We start from the raw sequence: 23,612 nt of genomic DNA, 5'->3' as shown, positions 1-23,612 counted from the left end.
TGGCAATGCATGTGATCATGTTGCCAATTAACTGGATTATTAGTCTGCCATCTCTAATGCTCACTGTGCTGTTTGGTTATGACTGACCTGACAAAATGCAGTTAAGTACAAAATGTAATTTTGGGATCCTTAAATGTAAATTGTTCTTTTCTGTGGTAGTTTGCTTTTTTACTTCTCCTCAAGCAAACTACAATGAATCATATTACTGAAATAGTGAAGAAAGTAATGACCTTTACAGAAGAGCTATATAAAGAGGAAGAATAATCATCATTATTAAAAATATGCATAGACTCCTACTCCATGTGACACCATTTGTTCAAATTTTAAAAATTTGCTTTTTTTTAATACAAAAAAATTGTATTTAAAAAATGCATGTATATTTATAGCCAGCTTATTTTTAGGTCCTACTCCATGAGTAATTAATATTATTGATTTCCTCATTCTGAAAGACCATTAAAGTACAGGCCAGACACACATGCTCTTGAGAGAAATTATTGAGTGGGGTGTTAAAAAGTTAGCAGATTAAAAAGGCTAGTAGCAAGACACAGGCATACAGAGTCAACGAAGTGTGTTCCCTACAATCCATCAGTTGTCACGTTGCAGCTATCTGGTGCTAAAATCAATATAAATGCCATCAGATACACAACATTGCTTCACTGGGAACTCTAACCTCAATATGTCATCATACAGGTATTTAAGCATTGGGGCAAATTGTAGACAAAACTTAATGTGGCTCTGAGCTTGTAAACTCTGACAAAAGATTTATTTACTTTGCAATTTTGTTTGCTTTCAGCACACATCTCTTTAATTCATTCATCTCAGCAGTTATCTTCTTGAGATGGATCAAAATGCTTTTTATAGCCAAGACCTTCCCAATGTACTTCTGTCAAGTTAAATCACTGTTCTGATTTTAGTACAGATAGAAAAATGTTTAAAACCTGAGGTATTTCAACAGAAGCTTTTCCCTGATTATCTTTGGTTGCAATGGGTGACTCTGAAGCTTTACAGTTAAGCTTTGTTTTACATCCTCCCCCTTTCAAATGTGGGATTTTGTGCAAACTACTGATCTTGACACTATTTATGTAAAAAACAAATCCAAGAAGTATAGGTAAACTAAACTTTGAAATCGGATTAAACTGGAACCACAACATCTTTAGGTAGAGAAAAACAACTTATTTGATTATGTGCCATGTGCTGATTTGAGGTGGGCATTATTTGCAAAGCCCAGTATAGATAGTTATGATGTCCATGGGAAAAAAAGTAAGAGCAGCCCAAATGAACGGTTTAGACTACTATCTGGGATGTTTCCCTTTGAGTAGGACTCTAAGTTGAGAAGAGACATACGAGCAAAAAGAGCTCCTTATCTCAAACTTCATGAACTTTAAAGTTTGTAGTCATGAATCAAATCAAGAAACAGCTACACAAGAAATCACATTGTATATGATGGCTCTTAATGTTGGCTTAGCACAGAGCCAGTGTAGAAAGCAGAGCATCTCTGATGCTCTGTTTTCAAGAGAAATGTTACACATTCCTTACTTCCCTGCTCCAATCCTATTCCTCATATAAACCCAGAATCTGCTTGCTCAAGATCCTACTCCCCCTCAGCACTTCCTCAGCTGCCTTCTGTCATCTTCTGCTAGCACAGACCTCGCCTGTAGACTCTGTTATTTCAACAGTTTACCCTTCCTGGCATGTTCACTGATTTCGCTTATACAGGGAAAGGCCTTTTAAACAAAATACAATAAAAAACGAAAGCAAAATACCTCAGCCACAAGTAACAAAATCCTTTGGTCATAGTTTTGTATCCTCTTATTGCATGAAAAAAAGGTTTACTCACATGTCTCCTTTCATCTCCCTTCTTCCCTGTTTTTGTTTAAGGCCTGCCCTTACAATTTCTGACATATGGAAGAATTTATATTTCTTCAGCTGAAGATAGGTTTTGACAATTCAGACCTGTAGTGCTGGATACCCACCCACCACTATCTCATTTTCTAAAGCAAGACATTGGGTGGTTTTAGGGAGATGATGGGGTAATGCTTAAGCTCCAATGTGTTCCCTTCTAGCCAAATACTTTTCAGCCCTTACTTGCCAGGCTACAATTACAGCTCGTGCTGCCTGCCGCTGCCACAAAACCATCCCATCTGCATCCCTTGCCAATATACTTTCCACTGGTTCTACTCACTTCTTTTCAATATGAGCGATCTTGAAATCTAGAGATAATAACAAGGCATGTAAATCCATGGGCAATGGTTTATCTTAATTACTACAAATAGGATCGATGCTCATTAGTGCCAAGAATAGCTAGCTATTTCCTGTTGGTAGGATGCAAACATTCATTTACTTCCCCACTAAGATGCCCAAGAGAAGCAGGAGACATGAAGACAAGTACCTTCCCCCTCTGCTCCAACAAATATGCTGCATTTTAAGAGAGTAAAAATTAAGTGCCAGGAAGCAATACTGACTAGTTTAATGTCTGTCTTCTGCACTGATATTCTACTACAGGTCAGCAGAAGTTACCTTCTGTCCAAACCTCTGTCAGAGGCACTCTTATCTGCTGTGGTTTCATCAGCCATTGAAACTAAAGCTCCCTACCGCTGCTCCCCTCTCTGCTAGACCAACCTGCCACATCCGTGACAGCTCTCCCCTCCCTCGTGCCTCCCCTGTGGCTGATCTTCCGTGCATGGGGGTCTCAGGCCACATCAGCCCAGCCACGGCGTTCTCCAGTCTTCCCTCTGTATTGTCTTGCCCTTGGCCCAAATCAGGTAGTGTCGGAAAACTCACTACCATATCCAATAAAGCTCAAAAAATAACATCATGCTGCACAGTCGTTTCAGATTCTCTCTTCTGCTCTGACAGGTCAACGCATTTTTTGAGTCACCTGCAATAATTTTATTTCATCTCAGTAAAGCCAGAAGTAATAGTAATGGCAGGAACCTGCTTCAAATGTCACCCTCATTAGGCTCTTAAACAAATTACCTTAAATCAAAGTTACATATTTTTAGCAGAAAGCATATGAACTTTATATTTATTGCAAGTCATACATTAGTATCCACTCATGACATTAAAATATAGATGAGTAGATAAATGATGGTTGTTTTTATTTCATGAATCATCTATGTGTTGAAGTGCTGCGGTTAATTATTTATTTTTTTTAACAGTAAGATGCTACTCCTGTCCTAGCTTTTCTAAAAATAAAATATACATTGACTGGCATGATAGGGAAGGGTGAGTCAGAAAGCTCACTATATAAATACGTTTTTTATTCACAGTTGCCAGCTTATTTTTGAGACGTAATGAGTTTATGAAATAAATGGTAAGCATTTTTTTAAGATATTTAAATGTCTCTTCTGCGCTGTGGCGGACAGATGAGTGAACTTTTGCCTTAAACATTTCTTGGTACATAAGGTGCAAGCAAACCAAAACCCCAAACAAGCCATCTGTTCCCAGCGGAAACAGGACTGAGCTGCTGCGACCCCTGAAATGGTCTCCCTGCGACCATTCGGGACACACCGAGCCTGCGCTGAACCGGACCATGATCGGGCAGAGACTTTGGGACCTGGACTGCAAAATACTGCCGCTTAGCACAACTTTTATAAAAGTTGCTTAGCATGAGTAGCTAAATTTGCTGAAGCCTTAGGCCGCACTCCCTAGTTCAGTGAGAAAGGGCCCCAGAGCTGGTGCAGACTGGAAAGATAAGGGAGTTACCAGCAGTTTGCATTCCTATGCGTCACACTCCGGGAGGGAGGATGTCAAGGCTTTGAAATAAGGCCTGCTTGGGCGCCAGGACCCTGAGAAACAAAGCCTCCCCTCACTGCTGAAACAGTGTTAATTAGGGGGGTCTGGATTGTATCCTCTTCATCAGGACCTTGGAAGATAACACTGTAAGTGTTAATTGCTGGAACAACACCTGTTTGTCAAGGCCCTGAGAAAGAAGGGCAGAGTAAAGATAACAATGATGAGACCCAATAAGGGAGCAGGAGACCCCAGACCCAAAGATTACTATTGGTCTGAACTGCCGCATGAGGGGAGGGAAACTTAATTTGAAAAAAGCTATAATTGCCCAGGGATTTCTTTGTTCAGGGTCCCTCTTCGGAGGCACCCAACTCGAGCTGTAACTACTGCACGTGTGTCATTACAATTTATTTATTTAATTTGCCTTGATTTGGCTCCAAACTTTTCAGCGGGAACCTAGGGTCGGACCCTGCTCGAGTTGTAATTACTGCACGCGCATCGCTAAAATTTACACCCAGGGTGAAGAGGACCAACGGGACACCGCTGGATCCACGGGTGGTGATATCTCTTTCTCTCCCCCCCTTTTCTCTCTCTCTCTTTCTCTCTCTCTCTCCTCCCCTTTGCCTTTCCCCACCTTTATTCCCCACTCTGTGGAAAATAAAGTTAAAAGGTTGTAAGATATTTGACCGGTTTTAGCGTCTTAATCTCGTCCTTGGGATCGTAACGAAACCCTCCCGATATTGGATCGGGACATCTAATTGGCGTCACGGACAGGATCCCTTGAGACGAGAGTGTCGTACAACCTTGTGGTGTGCTGAGCGAGTGTGTGTGAACGAGACGTACGAACAAGTACGAAGCGAGTGCGGAGTTCCGATCCGCGGTTCCGCTCTCCCGCGAGGGAAGCGGCCGGAGACGAACGAAGCGTAAGGAAGGAGTGAATGCTGAGATCTTTAGTATATTAGTTGGTGGTTCGGCTCCTGAGGGTGTATAGGGGAAACTTGGATTTTAAGCTGTGACCCCCTCAGGATGAAATCCCCTTTGTAGGACATTTTTTGAACTAGTTTATGGTTTGGCTCCTGAGGGTGTATAGGGGAAACTTGGACTTTAAGGTGTGACCCCCTCAGGATGAAATCCCCTCTGTAGGACATTTTTTGTAGTAGCTTACGGTTTGGCCTCCCGGGAGCGTATAGGGGAAACTTGGACTCATTTAAGGTTTGGCCCTCCCGGGACGAAATCCCCTTTGTAGGATATGGCCGCCCAGAAGGCAGGCGACTTTTGTGGAGAAATCGAGAAACTATATGACCTTTTGGAAATACACTGTTCTTGCCCCTCGCCCTCAGGACGAGACTGGGCACGGGACCATTGGTTCCAATTGCAAAGTGTAGTGGACCGAATAGCGGTCTTGCAAAAAGAAGCTAAAGTTAAGGGAGGAAAAGGGAAAGCTATTGTTTGCGCTGTGCTAGGAGCGTGCCTAGCAGCTGCGGTGGAGGACAGGCAGCGGGCACCTTGTCAGGCAGAGGCCGTGGTTGCCGCGCTGCAAGCGGCGCTAACGCCGCTGCAAGAACAATTACGGGAAACCAAGCGGGCACTGGAGGAAGAGAAGCACCAAAATCTGATACTGAAAGAGGAGCTAAGAAACCAGCTCCTGAGGGAGGCAGACACCCTCACCAAAACTGAGGTGCTGCTCGAGGGAAAACGGGTACGCCAATTTTACCCCCAAAGGGACCTAAAAAGATTAAAGGAGGCCGTAGACGGCCCCCCCCATATGTGCCCACTAGTCAAAACGGAATATGTATACGAGGATGATAGCGACAACCGCCCCCAGGTTGTTACCAAAGAAATCCCTTTCACAGCTACCGAACTGGCCAAGCTGCGAAAGGATTTTGCCAGAACGGCTAGGGAATCCGAAACCGAATACGTGTGGAGGGTATCCCTGTCGGGGGGGGACGGGATCTTGCTATCTGAAAAGGAGGCAGAGGGATATTGGGGCCCAGGCGTGTTCCTCACAACCGGCGATCGCCGAGCCCCGTGGTCCCTGACTCAGAGGGCCGCGTATTGGGCGGGGGGGCTGAACCCTTTGGAAAGGGGGGATCCCCTAGCTATAACAGGTTCCGTCGATGAATTGCTGGAAAGTGTACAAAAAGCAGCTTGTCTGCAAATGATGTACGATCAGGAACTCAAGCCGAACCTGAGCTCTCCGATGTTATTGCCGGTAGATCCCGAGCGGATGACGCCCCTAATACGGGGACTTCCTGGTTCCCTGAAACCTATTGGGATCCAATTGCAGGGGAGAATCCAAGATGTGCCCCGCGAGGAGAGAATTGCGGCTGCCCTGGAGGGGATGGTAACCCCCGAGCATCGGTGGCTGGGGAAAAAGGTGTGGACCTGGGGGGAGGTAGCCCAGGAATTGATCAATTATGGGAGGAAATACGGGCCAGTCGGCCGGACTTACCAAAGGGTGGAAACTAGGGCCGTGCGGGCGGCAGAGCCAGCAAACAAGTCTCTGGCATTTTCTGGGAGGAGCCCAGACTTAGCCAGAAGAGAAAGATCCCTGACCCGGCAGGGACTATGGCAATTGGGGCTGCAAAAAGGCGTGCCCCGAGACTTGATGGACGGGCTCCCAATCAAAAAACTAGAGCTCCTGGTACGGAGGTGGTCCGGACAGGGACCCCCGCCCAGACCGAAACCACCCCCCGCACCGGCGTTAAACGTGGGGGGGGAGTTTGAGGAGGATGAAAGGGCGGTGGGAAAACTAGCTCCTCGGCCCCCTCAGGGGGAGGGGGGAGGCGGAGGGCGGATGTTTATAAGACAGCTCACCTGCAATAACAAAGGAGATTTGTTTATCACCGTAGGGGTGGGGCCGAAGAAAAGGCCTGTAACCTTTTTAATCGATACGGGGGCCCAAATTACAGCACTAACACGGAGTGAGGCGGAACGGTGTGGCATCTCGGTCCCCTCCAAACACCTAATAGTTTTGAGTGCTCTGGGGAAGACCCAGACGGTGCCCATGACCCCGGTAACATTGTGGTTACCAGGGGAAGAGAGTCCTGTGGACACCATGGCGGCTGTGGGGCCTTTTCAAATGAACCTCTTAGGCATAGACGTCCTGAAGGGGAAACAGTGGCGGGACATCCAGGGAAATTTGTGGTCTTTCGGTGTTCCTCAGGTCAGAAGACTAACCGGAGATTCCGGTGTGGCAGTGCGCTTGCTGCAAGCGGCGCCTCCCCTCCCCCCTTCCCGGCTGACTAATGTAAAACCCTATCCGTTACCTTTGGGAGCCAGAGAGGGAATTACCCCAGTATTGGAGGACCTGAGAAAACAGGGAGTTGTGATCCCAGCACAGTCCCCCTTCAATTCCCCTGTATGGCCAGTTCGAAAACCAAAGTGTAAGTGGAGACTAACCGTAGACGATTGGCAATTAAATAACAATACAGACCCATTGATGGCAGCTGTGCCAAACATTGCTGAATTAATAGCGACTATCCAGGAGCAGTCCCACCCTGTGATGGCAACAATCGATGTCAAAGACATGTTTTTTACGGTCTCTTTGCAGCCTGAGGACCAAGAGCGTTTTGCCTTCACGTGGGAGGGACAGCAATACACATTCACTCGGCTACCTCAGGGGTACAAGCACTCCCCTACACTAGCCCATCATGCGCTAGCACAAGAGCTTGAAACTGTCCCCATACAGGCAGAAGTCAAAATTTATCAATACATAGATGATGTGCTCGTGGGAGGGAGCCAGGTAGAGGACGTTGAGAAAACACAGCGTGACATTATTGCTCACCTAGAGCAGGTAGGGCTGATAATTCCACTCGAAAAGATCCAAACTCCCTCCAGTGAAGTAAAATTTCTGGGAATCTGGTGGAGGAGGGGGATGACCTGCATTCCCCTGGATATCCTGTCCTCATTAGACTCAGTTAAAATGCTGGAGTCCAAAAAGGACCTGCAACACGCTCTAGGGCTACTCGTATCCTGGAGGAAGCACATTCCCAATTTTTCAATTATTGCCAGGCCATTATATGACTTACTACGGAAAAGGGCTCACTGGGAGTGGACCTCGGTCCACGATGAGGCATTGTGGCTGCGGGTTTTTGAGGCAAACGCCTACCAAGCTTTGGGGCCAATCCACCCCACTGACCCTATCCAGATCGAATGGGGATTTGCCCGGACTGGGCTCTTTATCCACCTGTGGGAGAAGGGGCTGTTTGTAGTCAGCCTTGCTGTAAGAGAGGCTGAACGAGCTATTCGAAAGCAAACCATAGTTCTCCGAGGTCCGTTTAAAGTGACCAAAGCAGTCCTGGCAGGGACCCTGCCCCCTGACGGGGTGGCTCAGAGAGCCTCTGTACGAAAATGGTATGCACAAATAGAGCATTATTGTGAAATCTTCTCCGTAACAGAGGGAGCCACTAAAGTATTAAATATACAAGATGAGGCAGACTTGAATAAAGAAACCCCCCAACTTCCGTCTGTAATTCAAGTAGCTCCCACATTTTCCGATCAGATCCTAAATGCATGGTTCACAGATGCTTCCTCAAAGTGGGAAGGAAAAACCTGGAGATACCGGGCTGTGGCGCTCCAAGTGGGGACTAAGGAGCAGATCATTACAGAGGGAGAGGGCAGTGCGCAGGTGGGAGAGCTGGCTGCAGTGTGGAGCGTATCCCAATGCAAAAGCCAGGCTACTTCCCCTGTACACATCTACACGGACTCACATACGGTGTTCAAAGGCTGCCTGGAATGGCTTCCTTTTTGGGAGCAAAATGCCTGGGAGGTTAATAGAATAATAAATATATTCGGAGAGCAAAAGATGCTAGTGGGAAAACCTACAAGATTCACACAAAATGTATTATTCCCTCCTCCTGACCCGAGGAGCGAGTTTGTTCTTATTTCTGTTTTCAAAGGTGGTGGTCTGACCAAGATGCATCTACTGCTCTGGACCATCTAGATTCAAGGATGCATCCATGAGGGCGACGAACGACCACTCCCTCTACCTTCCCCCAACCCATTTAATCCCTTCGAGAACAACGAGTTCATGTTGCTGGCGAAAGCAGTAAGCCAAACTTTCAATTTAAGCCACTGCTGGGTTTGCGGAGGACCGCTAGGGTTATCAAGCTGGCCGTGGACGTCCACACCCCTCACCCCAGACCAGATCGTAAGCAATTATAGCGAAACCGCGGACGACACGTGGGACGACAGTGGGACCTGGCCAATTCAGTTTCCAGCCATGGGGCAATATTGTTTAAATCGTACCCAGGAGGGAGGGATCGAAGTGGGGGAAAGTAAATGTCGATGGACACTCGCTCGTAAGCCACTCGATAAAGACGGGAATCTCCACTTATGGACGTGGCTCGATGAAACGGGGCACAATCGGGGATTTGAGGGATACTGGTCAAACAAAAATGAAACTTTAACTCTCCAACGATCCAATTATCCCCCTTACAAGCAAACCTGCAAATGGGAAGGCGCTTCTGGGGCTTGGTATTGTACCAGCCAAAATAGGTGATGGGACGGTCACATTGGTCAGCCCTCTGGGCAACAGAGACACAACTTACTTTCAGTTCCCACCAGGGATAGACAGGCCATTTGCTCAGAGCATCAGAGCTAAGAAGGGGCATTATTGGATCTGTGGACACAGCATATAAATTTTTACCCGCGGGGTGGTCGGGAATTTGTTATATAGGGATTATCAGATCTTTGTTTTTCCTTTTACCAGAAACAGGCGGACCTCAGTTAGGCGTAAAGGTATCTGATAACCTCGGAGACAGAAGTGTTGCCTGTAAGACGTGATCCATTAAGGCAGATTTGGGTGGGACGCAAAAATGGGAGAATAACGAGTGGCCTCCTGACATACCCCCTGGAGGCCACAATCCAGTGGAAAAGTTGAAAGAATGAATCAAACAATTAAGAGAGAGGTAGGACAATCAGCACCAGATATAAGGAGAAAGCTTCAGAAAGTAGATGGTATGTCGGGGATGTTAATATAAGGTGTACAATAACAGGGAAGAAGTAGAGGGAAAGGAAAAACAAAAGGAGAAACTGAAAGATAAGAGGCAAAATGCTGCAATGTTGGCAGCTGCATTTGCCCGGGCACAAACTTCCTCTCAGGGAAGGGGTTTTCCAAAAGGACAAGGATGTGGAAGAGGGCATAGAGTAGGAGGGGATTTGGGAAATAGAATTCCACTGAGGAGAGATCAGTGTGCAATTTGCAGGGGGAAGGGGCACTGGAAAAATGAGTGCCCGAAGAGACAATCAGATCATTGGAAACCTCAGTCTGCATCTGTTCCAGAGGCAGATTTGCTCATGATTGGTACAGAAGATTCAGACTGACAGGGACCGGGAGTTGAGAAATTGGATTCCCCAGCCGAACCCCTGGTTTCAGTAAAGCTGGGGAACGAAATGCAATAGATCTTTTAACTCTGCAGTCCCAACAGATGCGCATGGCAATCCATCAGCACCGCATGGTTTTAGACTATCTGTTAGCTGAAGAGGGAGGGGTGTGTGGGAAATTGAATATTTCCAACTGTTGTTTAGAGATAGATGATGTAGGCGGAGTAGCTCTCCAGTTAACCAAAGATATCAGAAAAAATAGCCCACATCCCTGTCCAAGCCTGGAATGGCTGGAGTGGCGATTCGTGGTCCTGGTTACTGGGGGCACTGTGAGTGAAACAGTTAATATTGTATTTGTAATGTGCAGTTGCTGCTTTAATGTTCTTATCTTGTATAATTCCTTCCTTTGTTCAATTAATCCGACATGTTGTGTCAAATATGCAATTTGTTTACCTGTTGTAACAATCACTTACCTTGTTAACTCAATTTTGATGTTTGTTCTGTGAAGTTATATGTTGTTAAAGTTGTTAAAGAATAAGTTTGCATTGAGCAAGACCTCTGTTTATTGTGCGTGCTTCTACCTTTTCTATATTTTTCCTTCTGATCTCTGTCTCATATCACCACCATGGACGAAGGCTATGAAGACTTCAGGAAGGAGACGTACCAATCAATGTTTAAGTCACGGGGTGGTGTGGCGGACAGATGAGTGAACTTTTGCCTTAAACATTTCTTGGTACATAAGGTGCAAGCAAACCAAAACCCCAAACAAGCCATCTGTTCCCAGCGGAAACAGGACTGAGCTGCTGCGACCCCTGAAATGGTCTCCCTGCGACCATTCGGGACACACCGAGCCTGCGCTGAACCGGACCATGATCGGGCAGAGACTTTGGGACCTGGACTGCAAAATACTGCCGCTTAGCACAACTTTTATAAAAGTTGCTTAGCATGAGTAGCTAAATTTGCTGAAGCCTTAGGCCGCACTCCCTAGTTCAGTGAGAAAGGGCCCCAGAGCTGGTGCAGACTGGAAAGATAAGGGAGTTACCAGCAGTTTGCATTCCTATGCGTCACACTCCGGGAGGGAGGATGTCAAGGCTTTGAAATAAGGCCTGCTTGGGCGCCAGGACCCTGAGAAACAAAGCCTCCCCTCACTGCTGAAACAGTGTTAATTAGGGGGGTCTGGATTGTATCCTCTTCATCAGGACCTTGGAAGATAACACTGTAAGTGTTAATTGCTGGAACAACACCTGTTTGTCAAGGCCCTGAGAAAGAAGGGCAGAGTAAAGATAACAATGATGAGACCCAATAAGGGAGCAGGAGACCCCAGACCCAAAGATTACTATTGGTCTGAACTGCCGCATGAGGGGAGGGAAACTTAATTTGAAAAAAGCTATAATTGCCCAGGGATTTCTTTGTTCAGGGTCCCTCTTCGGAGGCACCCAACTCGAGCTGTAACTACTGCACGTGTGTCATTACAATTTATTTATTTAATTTGCCTTGATTTGGCTCCAAACTTTTCAGCGGGAACCTAGGGTCGGACCCTGCTCGAGTTGTAATTACTGCACGCGCATCGCTAAAATTTACACCCAGGGTGAAGAGGACCAACGGGACACCGCTGGATCCACGGGTGGTGATATCTCTTTCTCTCCCCCCCTTTTCTCTCTCTCTCTTTCTCTCTCTCTCTCCTCCCCTTTGCCTTTCCCCACCTTTATTCCCCACTCTGTGGAAAATAAAGTTAAAAGGTTGTAAGATATTTGACCGGTTTTAGCGTCTTAATCTCGTCCTTGGGATCGTAACGAAACCCTCCCGATATTGGATCGGGACATGCGCACACAGGTCTTTCACATTGCAAATGGTAACTTTAGTATACATATTTGAATGGCCTTGTTCCCTGTTCCCTCTTATGGCTGGTTTGCCATAAGGAGGAAAGAAGGAGGAAAGAAGGAGGAAAGAGCCATAAGAAGGAAAAAACCCAATATGCCTCCCCAGAATACAGTCAACACCCTACACTTTTCCCCCTGTATTTGAACTACACCACCGTAAGCACAGCACATTTCATATACTTTAAGGTAAAATAATCATACTATGTTTCACTTATTCCGACCTGCATTCTACCTTCTGAATTTCTCATTGTAATATTGTAATATTAATATGACAATTTTGAGCTGTTTTCTAATGCTGTTTCACAACACGTAACCCTTACTGTCTAACGCTTTCAGTAGCGTTGGGCTATAAACTTCAGAGCTGTCTTCCCAGCTGAACCAGCCAGATGACGCCCAAAGAAACAGCCCCCCCAAAGTTTACTTTTCTCACCTAACCAATTATTCAAACACACATAACACAGCATAAACTCGAGAATCAAACATCCAACTTAGATGCAAATATTGGCTTTAGATTGGCTATCTCAGGGAAGCATTTATAAAGAAAAGAGGGAGCAAATCAGTGTAAATTCAAACAAGACTGTGCAAAGTAGCTAGAGAAGCAGCCTTCTGTGAATGGAAATTGGAGTTTGTGAAGCTCAGTCATGCTGTCAGATGTTTAACTTCCTAGTGTGAGAGGAAGTCATTTAGCCAGGAGGGAATTAACACAGAAACACTTTCATAATTGAAGATTTAAATTGTTTCTCTTATCCTCGAATTATAATCATGCATGGAACCGTTGGAGGGAAATAGGTTCAGAACATGAAGAAGCAGGAGCAAAATGATTAGCGTGTTTTCTCTCTGAGGTACAGACCCAGCAACAGAAATACAGAGGGTTTTAGAGATTAGAGATAGAATTGTTGTGAGCGTGAAAAGAAAAACATCTCAAGTATAAAACTTGTTTAAGCCAAATCCATTAGACATCTTTATACTTACATAAACAGCTTCACATTTTCAAAATGTATTTTCTAAGTATTATTTATTTCTCACAAAAACCTGAATTGAAGTAAGTCATAAACGCTTCTTAATTTAGTCAGTTTGTAACATTGCTACTAGACTGAAATTCAGCATCCTTTCCTTTTTTGTTGGGGACCAAGGGAAATACCGCAATAAAGCATGAAAATCAGCAGAGGTGAGTATGTCTACACACATTACTGACCAGTCAATTTATCAGTATCACTTGTGGCCCTGTGCTAATGCACGTTACAAGCAATAAAAGCATTCTTATTCGGTCAAAGAATGAAGTAGCATTTTCCATTTGCTTCCATATATTGCAGGAAAAGCTCAATATTCTTGACGGTAAGACCATCAGGGCACGCTGGCCTTGCGGGACCACTGGTAGAACGATGAGGGCACATTTTCGTTGTAAAAATCTGCTTACGATGAAAGCTTCCCTTAGAAATTTTCTGGACGGTTGCTGCAAAGCAGTTAGTTGACATTACTGCGCACGGGGTATAAAACCTGCAAGTTTTATCTATTGACGGCAGCATTCATATTTATTCTTGGTTTTGAGATATGGGTGTCAGCTGAAAAACATCTTATGGCTTTGGCACGTCTGATAGTCGTGGAAGTAAGTACAACCTCGGGCCTGCCCCGCTATACGACTTCTGTGGGGCTGACAGCTCTGGTGGTGCTTCCACGAGCATTTTATAAGAAACCCTTACAGAGGAGTGTTTTAACAACTTTACATTAAGGATAATGTTTTGAACAGCTGTGCATTTTCAGATGTTAAAAGCATTTAGAAGTATCGCCTGCTTCTTTTAATGATTAGCTTAAACAGCAGTTTTACTTGTTTTTATTAAACAAAATAAACTTCTTTTCAGTGACATAATCCTTTTTGGTGTGTTTAGTTCTTCTTCCATCTCTTATTGTTTTCCCCAAAGGGGAAGAAGGAAGGTGTAAGTGGAGACTGAGCAAGAGAAACAAGCACCTCTTTCCTCATCATTTAACATAAAATACATTGGTTTTTTTCCTTTAAAACTTCAAGACATACTTCAACAAGACCTTTCTTCAGTAAAATAAACATCAAAACCTTTATCTCATTTATGTTTTAAATTATCTGCAGTAACAGAATGATTCTCTCACACATATACTTCATCGAAAGAGGGCCGTCTCCAGGCAGCAAGAAAAAAAGTATTACTGAACAGATTGATACATTGAGCAAGGTTGTATTTAGGTATTGTAAATAGAGTCCCAGACGTAGCTCCTAAATAGGCCAAAACTAGCACGCTGAGGAAGGCCTTCACCTTCCTGGAAAATGAAGAATTAAAACTTGGGAAGAATGACTCATTTCTGAGCCTTTTTTACTGAGGGATTAATTTTGTTCATGCACCTATGCTTACAGATCTTTTTCTAATATTTAGGCCTCGCTCTGCCTCTCTCTGCCTTACTCCCTGTGTTCTAACAGATTTCACTGGCCAGCTGTCTAAGTCCTGATTTTCAGAAAAGCCAGAAGACAACATTATTTTGAAGGACAGTTCTGTTCTGGTGGGAGATAATATTACTGATACTGCTTGATAGTGGTATGATTTTGGAGGACAAGCTCTGTATCCTATTAGATCACAGTAGTTTTCAGCACTTCAGTAGACCATCATCCCGAACTTGTGGCATCCCTTTAGGTATTTATATACTTTTTGAGAGCTGTCATATGATAGCCAGTCCTTATTCCATATTTACCTATGCGGGTTGCTGCCAGCTTCTGACTGGTGCCATCTGTTCATAAAAGTATGCATACACACAGCAAAGTGCCATTTTGTTCATCCATGCCAACATGCCAAGCACAAATCAATTACAGTTAAATTTAGCTAAATGGCAGATTTTTGTCATTTTACACTAGAATAGAACTTTAGAACTGTGCAGGCAAATAAGCAAATAAAACTAGTTAGAATCTGCCTACAAAATCCCAACCACTGATACTGTAATGTAAAAGCTTTATGTATTTTATGTACTTCACTCTGAAACATTTATTGTCACTATTACATTTTGCAATTACAGTGAAGTGAGGCAGAAAATAGAAGTTCAAGAATATATTCGAGTAATGAAGTTTGAACTATTATTTGAAAGGTTGTTGTTATTTTAGTAAATATTTCATCTTTTTAGCAGCATGGATTCCTAATTGATCTTTAGCTATTATGATTCCTGGACATTTATAATAAACTTCCAATTGCTGTTTTAAGGCAGTGGGGAATAGAAAGGATAACTGTGCAATGGTTGTGGGAGATGGTTACACTACGCCACCCAACCACTCTCACAAAAACATTTCTAGCAGTTCTTTGCCAGAAAGGAAAACACTGAGGTTCATACCAGCTACTTGAATCTCTTTTTCAAAGCTCCTTGATCATATGCCAATAAATTAGCACTAATTAATTACAGTTTACATTCACGTTAGATGAATGTAGGTTGTTAAAAACTTGACCCATCTAAATTACTTTCAACAAATATTATGTTTACGTGACAAGGCTTTTCAACAGAATATTAGCAATGACAGAAATTTTAATTCTTAATAAGGGTGGCACAGAAAGCTTATTTTAAGAGAACTTAACACAGTTTCAAGAAGTTATAATAATGAATAACTTCCAGCTGAAGGTATTAATGGGTGTTGAGGGATTTTGTAGTTTTTTATTTAAGCTGAACAGACCTAGGAGTTGACTTTAAGTCTCACAATATTGAAAATGCACAACCTTGTTCAAGGCCTAATTTTACATATATTTAGAGAGCCGTAGCATGACAATGGAAACGATGGACAAATTTAGGCATCTTCAGTACAACTGAACTTTAAATACCACAAGTCAGAAGACAATCATTTTATCCTTTATCTTGATTTTATCTGCAGTGAAGATAAGTTTGGGGATTAAAATTCTTTTTGATTTCTGTCTCTATTATGGAATCAGGGTATGATTTTGAATGTGTTTTTTCATAAGAGTGTAAAGGTGTTTAGTCAGTTTGACCTCATGTTACACTGATAATACAGTCTCCCAATTTTCATTAGAGAATTGGTCTATTAGTATACTGTGTTCCACTGGATTATATATGAAGTGATTTGTGTCATTGTTTTTAGTAATTTTCTGTAAGAAATGATGGAATGGTCTCATGACATTTATGCCTCAGGTTTTGCTACACGATGATTTTTGTTAGAGGATGAGGCTTATCACTGTTTTGGTGACAGCTAGATACTGAAAAACATTTAAGGATTTCAGCCATAATTAACACTTTTCTATTATATCTTAGGCTTCATGGATGGATGGAGCTGCTAGCCTAGGAACTAAGACTTGATTGAAGTGCTTTGAGAAACATATGTTCATTCTCATTTTGATACTGATGTGATAGAAATTTCAAATGTATTCCTTGTGAAGAGCTTATAAAGTAAGCATTGGTTTCTGAGCAGAAGTTAGGCCATTGGCTATTACATTCCCGGACAGGAGCAGACAATTTGCCTCAGTTTGCATTTTTTAGTTTGCTGAAAGATGAGGTCTGCTATTTAATATTTTGTTAATGCTTATTAGTGTCTGATGGGAAATGTACAGCTGCATGTGAGCCTTTGTGATTTTGTTCAATATTTATTAGTATTAAAATTGTACATAATTTGCTACTGGTTGGTTAATATAGCTCAGTATCAGCCATACAATTATGCATACACAAACATGAATATATGCGGTTTTTGATAAAAGACTCCTGTTCAAAATTAATGAAAGTCATCTAATATGAGAGTAACTACAACTCTGCAAGAGAAAAATTTCTTCAGAACAACATGGTCAAGAGTGTTGGCTCTTCAAAATGTCACGTAGACTCACCTGCTACAAATAAAGCCTAATTTCTACCATAAAGAGTACACTTTCACTTTTACAGAACAAAATAATAGGTAAGTCTGAGTGGTAAATTCTAGTGGGAATACCTGGATGTCCTTCCTAGCAATGGTTTTTGTGTCTAAATTTAGCCTGGAGTGAAGCAGCATATTGTCAAAACAGAAGCCTACAATTCGTTTCAGGACAGAAACACATTGTAAACAGAAAATTCTAATTTGTTTTTTTTGTGTGTGTGCACGCTTGAAAAGGAAAGAAAGACATAGCAGTAACTCTAGAGTTATTCTGTAAGGTCAGCCTACACTCACATTTCTACAAAAAAGTAAGTTTTTGCTCTGAAAGATATAACTGATTTTAGATATAATCTACCGACTTCACTGGAATTACTGCTGTAACCCAAGGTTGACTTTGACCCAGTAAATGCTGATCTTGAATCACTAGTTTACATCATTGCATGACTTTGTATAGGTTACTCTTTTTTACCTATATATCTGAGCATGAGAAAAACACATTTGGATGGCAGCTTGTTCTTGTCTCATGCAAGCATATTTACTTGCCAAAAACAAGGGAACAAACTGAAGCAGATTCCATCCTAGTAAACCAGATGGGAAAATCTTTCTCTAAAATATGAGCATTAGTGAAAATTACTCACAGATCTTTAGGCATCACGGGTGCTTCTTTACATTCAAGAAATGAAACGGAAAATGTCATTTAGCCATAGTCTACGTTGGTACAAGGGCAAATAAACTAATGGAGCAGAGGGAAGAATGTTTTAAATTGACTGGTCCTCCTTATTAGCTGGCATGGAGAGAGTTGTCTCTCTCCACTCCCCATTTTCTTTCTCAGAATCTTGAGTTATTGAAGTACAAAAACATCAGCTGGACCATGCTGCGTCTCTGGTGTCGCTCCCCTTGTGTATCACACATCAGTGGAACTGCTAAGTGTCTAGACATTTGATTTTTAGTGTGGTTTTCCTCTGGAAAATGTATCCCTAAAAGCTCAGTATCTCCAGTCTCTTGGCAGAGTGGAAATTCTGCTTGAAAAAAAGACCTAAAATACAATTTTATAATTTACATGCCTACTTCTATTGTCCAGATGTACAAAGTGAAATCCTGTTCTAAAATAACATCTATTGAATATTTTTAACTGAATTTTATATACACTGCAGGTGTGAAAAAATGGGAAAATTGACACTTCTTTTGGCCTTAAAGAAGTCAGAGAAAAAAAACTCCCATCCACTTTTATAGGAGTAGTTACAACATTTCAGCTACAGTTTTGGGCCTCACTGTCAGTACCTAGGAGGCAGTAAGATGCCGCTCAAAGCTCTGATATATCTCCTGAAGTTTCTAAATGTTAATATCATTAGAATCAATCAAATACTGGGGAAGTGGCCAGTCTTTAAGCTGATGAGCTAGTTCTGAAATGAGTTTGTTATACTTCAGTCACTGCTACGAATGTGTACCGTATACATTCATACAGTACAGTTTGTGACTCTCATCAAGTTACCTAATTTTTCTATATATTTAAGATAAGCAGGTAGAACTGTTTGCGATGTACAGGTATTACAGTAATAGTGGTCATATCAGTACCTTCACTGGATGAAGATGGACTCCATCTTTATCAATTGAGAATAATTTCTGAACCATATATGTCATGGAAAACAAAACAAAACAACTTACAACTTGTGATCTTGCTACTTTATTTTTTCTAAAAATTCATTCAAGCTCCTCAGACGTACCCCATTTCTTCTTTTCTCATCTCTGATCATATTCAGCAGTGACACTGCCTTAATATTAGCAAATACACACATCAGCTAATAAAATTATCTACTGTTTAATGCACATAGGAAACATCCTTCTAATATAAAGAAAAAACTTTTCATCTTGCATTCTACATTTAATATGAGATTTTTTAAATCAATCTTGATTTTTATATTGTCATCCTGAAAGTTCATTATAGTGTTTTACTTCACAGGCATAGTTTCAAATTCATAGGTATGGTTTCAAACAAGCAGAGTTCAGACTGCCTTAAATCTGTAGTGACCTGTGGTCATAAGCATTTATTAACTAGGTTCTGGTTAAACCCAGTTTGCTTTGGAATTGCTTATTAAATATGGGCAGTAGCTATAGCTTAATTTTCTCCATGATTATAGTTGTGATTAGGGCGGTGGTGACAGAGCAGGCTAATGATAAAAAGCATGCTGAATAACTGGCTAATTACAGTCACTACACTTTTTGATGTTTTGCTTAATTGATCCTGGGGGAAATGGGGATGATGTTGAATCATCATGCTGATTAGAAATAGTAGCTGCTATAGTTTGGATTTTATTTTGGAGACAGTGTCAGCTGCAAAATTATCAGATGATAGGAGCAACGATCCTATCATGTGACCATTTTTAATAAGGAATTTGTCAATATACATTCATTCTTTCCCCCCTATTCAGCAAGCTTATAATGGACTTCCTCCAAAGAAGCCATAGTTTTACAGCTCCTGTGAGTTTTCTGGGTGTGCAGTGTAAGATGTACCTGGAAGGAGCTAGACTGAAATACGTATTAAAGAAGCAGGAGGTAGAAAAGGATATGCACAGGTGATTACTCTATGCATCTTCCCAATAAAAAGCAAAAAACAAAGCCATGCTATTTAGGGAGTATAATTCCTTATTTACTTTCATCTACTGTAACTTTAGCACGCACCAAAAGACATCCCAAACGGTAAAGAAACTGTTATATAGAAAAATTTGAGTCATTGTAGATTGGACGGTACTGAATAGAAATAGCATGCCCATATATTTTGTATTGACTGCTCTTATTCAGTGGGACACCAGTCTATCCAGAATATGAAAAGCCAGCTTCATTTTATAGCAGTATATGATGAAGCAGAGCTATTTGGGATGGTAGCAGAAGGAAGTACTGGTATTTGGCAGAAGGAAGAAGAGAATGATTTTGATTTTCATGGTCAGCAAAGTGTCAGTTACTCACACAATATGAAAACATGCATGTACTTCAAGGCAATACTGGATTTGAGGAGTGGGGGCTGTAGTGAGAAGAGATCAACGACAATGTTTTAAAATACCAAGTAAGAGTCATAAAATGCTATACACATTACAGTACATCTGGTTTTGAACATTTAGAAAGTTGTAACTTAAAAGAAAATAAACTCTATACAAGAATCATTACACAAAGGAGATCTAAACTTTATTCCGGGATTTCAGTTGTTAGTGATGACATGCAACTTCAAAACAGGTGAACAGGAGACTTGGCTCATTCTTACTATTTCATACAGGAAAAATCATCCTGAGAGTAAGTCCATGTTGAAGCCAGTGCCAATACATTTGAAAGGATCCTAATTTAATCTTTATGTGTATATACCTATGTGTAAACATGTTATTTTAGAGTTTTATAGACAAAATTAAAAATACCCTGGAAAAAGCATATATTAAACTGTCAGTTTCTCATTTTTTAAAAGAACTATAAAATACTGATTTTATTTGGTCTTTTTATAAATTAGTATCAGTATATTCCTTAGAAATCAAACAGAGCCATTTTAGGGTGCCAAAGTAGCTGCAGCACATCATAGTTCATTCAAAATATTGTGAAAAGATACATTACTGCATATTTAAGTCACCTAATCTTGTTGTTTCTGTAGCTTACTATGCAACTGTGTAACTGAGCTGAGTTCAGTGTAATGCAATTTTACGGCTTTTGCTACAGCTGAACTGCAGGACACGGCAGCAGTTCAGCGTTCCCAGAGCGCGCCCAGCAGCACGCCAGCCCCGTGCTGGGAAGGGGGCTGCGTGCGCCCCATTTGCTCCCTCGGAGCCTGCAGTCTCGCAGGAAGGAACGTAGGTGCTTTAGGGAAGTCCCAGATGCGGCCATCCTCCCCACAATCCAGGCATCTTCAATGCCTATTTAGACACCTACGAAGGCATTTTACTGACCAGGAACAAAATCATGTAATGAGATCTGCCTCTGGGAGCTGGGATAGAAGATGGAGAAAGATGCAGCAAGTACCACTTTGTATACTGTACGGGGAAGAACAGAGCCACTATCCACATTTTGCAACTTCCCTCCTAACTGAAATCTTTGATATAAGAAACCACTTTCTGAGTATTTTCACCTGTCCATTTTAAATTTCTGTCAAGAATTGTTTCTTCTCAAGCTCCCCTTGCACCCACTTAAATTTAGTATTTCCACCCAAGGCTTAGCTATATGCTGTGTGAAGTAGTCTCCTGTTACCTACTGGTTTCAATCGATGCCCCCAGGTTTAGCCCTGAGAGAACTGTCGATTCCTATCCACCCTTTTCTGGACATTCATGATTTTATAGACCTTCACCATCTCCCCCTTTAGTCTCACCCAAAAATCTTATCACATATAGCAACCATCATGACCAACACACTGCAGACCAAACTGGGAAATTCAGGACTAAGCAAATCAAATGACTCCTCAGTAAACTTTTGTCACATTTTTCTTCAAATCAGGTAGGAAAACAACTTAGAACATATCTTCCTTCATGAGTTGAATATAATATTATGAACTAGGTATTTTCTTGAGGAACCAACCGCTCACAAAGAGTTAATTTAGGGTTTGCTGAAAGCTATTTTAAATTTGTATCAGTTAAAATATAGCTTTAGGGTTTGATGTTACGGAGTCCCACAGTTTTAGGCATTAACGAAAGGATGGTGGACTTCAGTTACTCAAAAATCAGCTCCATTTTGCCTTAGCAGGCAAGCAACCTTCAACTGTCTGTGTACAGAAAATCCATTATTAAAGAAAATGCTGCTAGAGTACATAGCACTTGATGATTTTTTTGGTTACTGTATTTCAGAAAAAGTGGACTGGAAATGTTTTGATTTAATTTTGAACTAACTGAAAAAGCTTTTGTTAGATGAAAAATTCCAAAACCTAGCACTAATTGAGTGTACCTTTGCTCAGAGCTACACTTTCCAACATGAGCAACTAAAATTAGAATTCCTAAATGATGGTCCCAGATTTGCAATTTAATATAAGACCTTTAGGAATCCTGACAGTTTGCTCCAGGGGATAAAATAACAGTTGCCACTTTAAGAGATAAAGTTTTCTACTATTATCATCACAACACGTATGCAGCTATGACTAAAAGCGACAGAATAACTCTTTACTGAAATGAATGGCATGGTCAACAACCTTCCACGAGCAGATAAAAGCTTCATGTCAAGTGATTTCAGTGACCAAGCAGAAGGTAACTTGGCAACCTGCAATAAATAAAGGGCCCCCTCAGAATAGGTCAGGAAAGCACCAGTGAACTTTCTGCTCTTCTAAAAGTTTCTTCAGCATAATTTAACAAATAAAAACATACTGCCTTCAATAAGCACAAAATGTACTGCTCTAAATGACTGATTCCTATTATTTTATCAGGTTTATGTATTTGTCTGATGTTGGAAATAACAGAGCCACGTATAAAGCAGCTTCCATTACATTACCTGACATTACCATTCATTTTCAGACCCCACTGTTGTGATAATTGTCTCAGTATCTTACAATGAATATAAGTAAAACAACAACAGGCAGATAGAGAAAGAGGCAGAAAGATAGACTGGAAAAATGCAATCTAGCCACATATACAGTAATACTAAAAGGTAAAAAGCCACAGAGTAAACACCTTTCTTTGAGAATTGTCAGCGGAGCTCTAATACAAAAACTGTAAATGAAGTTGCATTAGTCATTAATACTAATACTAACAATAAAAGTTAATTAAGAGTTGACATTGTGGTAAAAATAAAATTCTGACAACAACTGAGCATCCAAATACTAACCACCTCTGAGCAATCTAGTCCTACTTCCACAGGATAACCATCATCACACAAATAACTCTTTAAACTAACTCTTAAGTTATGTGGGACAGCTGACATAAACATATGTAGGAATGCAAAATGATTCCTGAAACTCAGGCTTAGGGTGGATGTAAAACAGATACATATCACTACGAATATGACAAACAGAAATTTCCTCCGGAAAGACCATCTGCCCATATATACACCAGACACAGCTATTGTTAGGCTCTATGTTAGGTATGGTAAAGAGGAAAATCGTGAAGAGAAGTTTGAATTAGGGCAGCGAAGTGACTTAACAGATTTATATGAGGAAGAGGCAGAATAGAAGACAGTATGAATGAAGTATTGATTGTGTATCATTTCTTGACTCTTTGTGCTGTTTTCTGGTGCTAGCCAGTAAAATTTTAGGATCTAGAATTTAACTAGTCTAGAATAAAAGTAACAGGATGCAATCTCTGAGAACTGACTTGATTGGGTTTGTTAAAGCACTAAAATGTCAGCATATGGTGAAGAGAATAGAGAGTAACTTGTTTCTAAATTTAGAAACCTCATCTAAACCAATTTATTTGTTGCTAGTTAGTTAATATTTACACATGCTTATCTGTATCAAATTAATCTAAGAATGGAGCTATCCAAAGAGCAGAGATGCAATACACTCCATCTTCTAGGACTTCTTCATATCCCTCTTTAGGAACTATGAATTTCAGCTGGACTTGCACTGAACTATTAGCAGGTGTTGAATTATTAGCAGGCAGGCGTGTTAACGGTTCCTGCCTCTTTGCTCCTGAAGAGCAATGATTCCAACAGTAGTCTAAACCATCAGCCTTCCAATAAACAATTCGGTGGTGACAATTACTCGAGCAATAAATTGCATAAACTTCAGCAACAGAGCTTTGCCTCAAGTTATCAGACCTGTTGCAGGTGCTCCGAGATGCTGCTCAGCCCTGAGGTATCAAAGGACAAGGTGCAGGAAAGTGCAGAAAGCTGAGAATAGGAAAAACGCATCCCAGAAGCACATTTTATGTAGG

At 41.6% G+C, this 23,612-nt stretch overlaps 1 long non-coding RNA gene across 2 annotated transcripts in view; it reads right to left on the bottom strand.

The window, feature by feature from the left end:
• The window catches only part of LOC112983742 (uncharacterized), a 63,509-nt gene that overhangs the window by 24,435 nt on the left and 15,462 nt on the right, over positions 1-23,612 (bottom strand). The window lies entirely within an intron of this gene.

Source organism: Dromaius novaehollandiae, chromosome 8 (genome assembly GCF_036370855.1).
Source record: "Dromaius novaehollandiae isolate bDroNov1 chromosome 8, bDroNov1.hap1, whole genome shotgun sequence".
In the NCBI taxonomy this organism is placed as follows: domain Eukaryota; kingdom Metazoa; phylum Chordata; class Aves; order Casuariiformes; family Dromaiidae; genus Dromaius; species Dromaius novaehollandiae.
The sequence above is the reverse complement of the archived record's forward strand: the minus strand, read 5'-3'. Positions and strand labels throughout refer to the sequence as shown.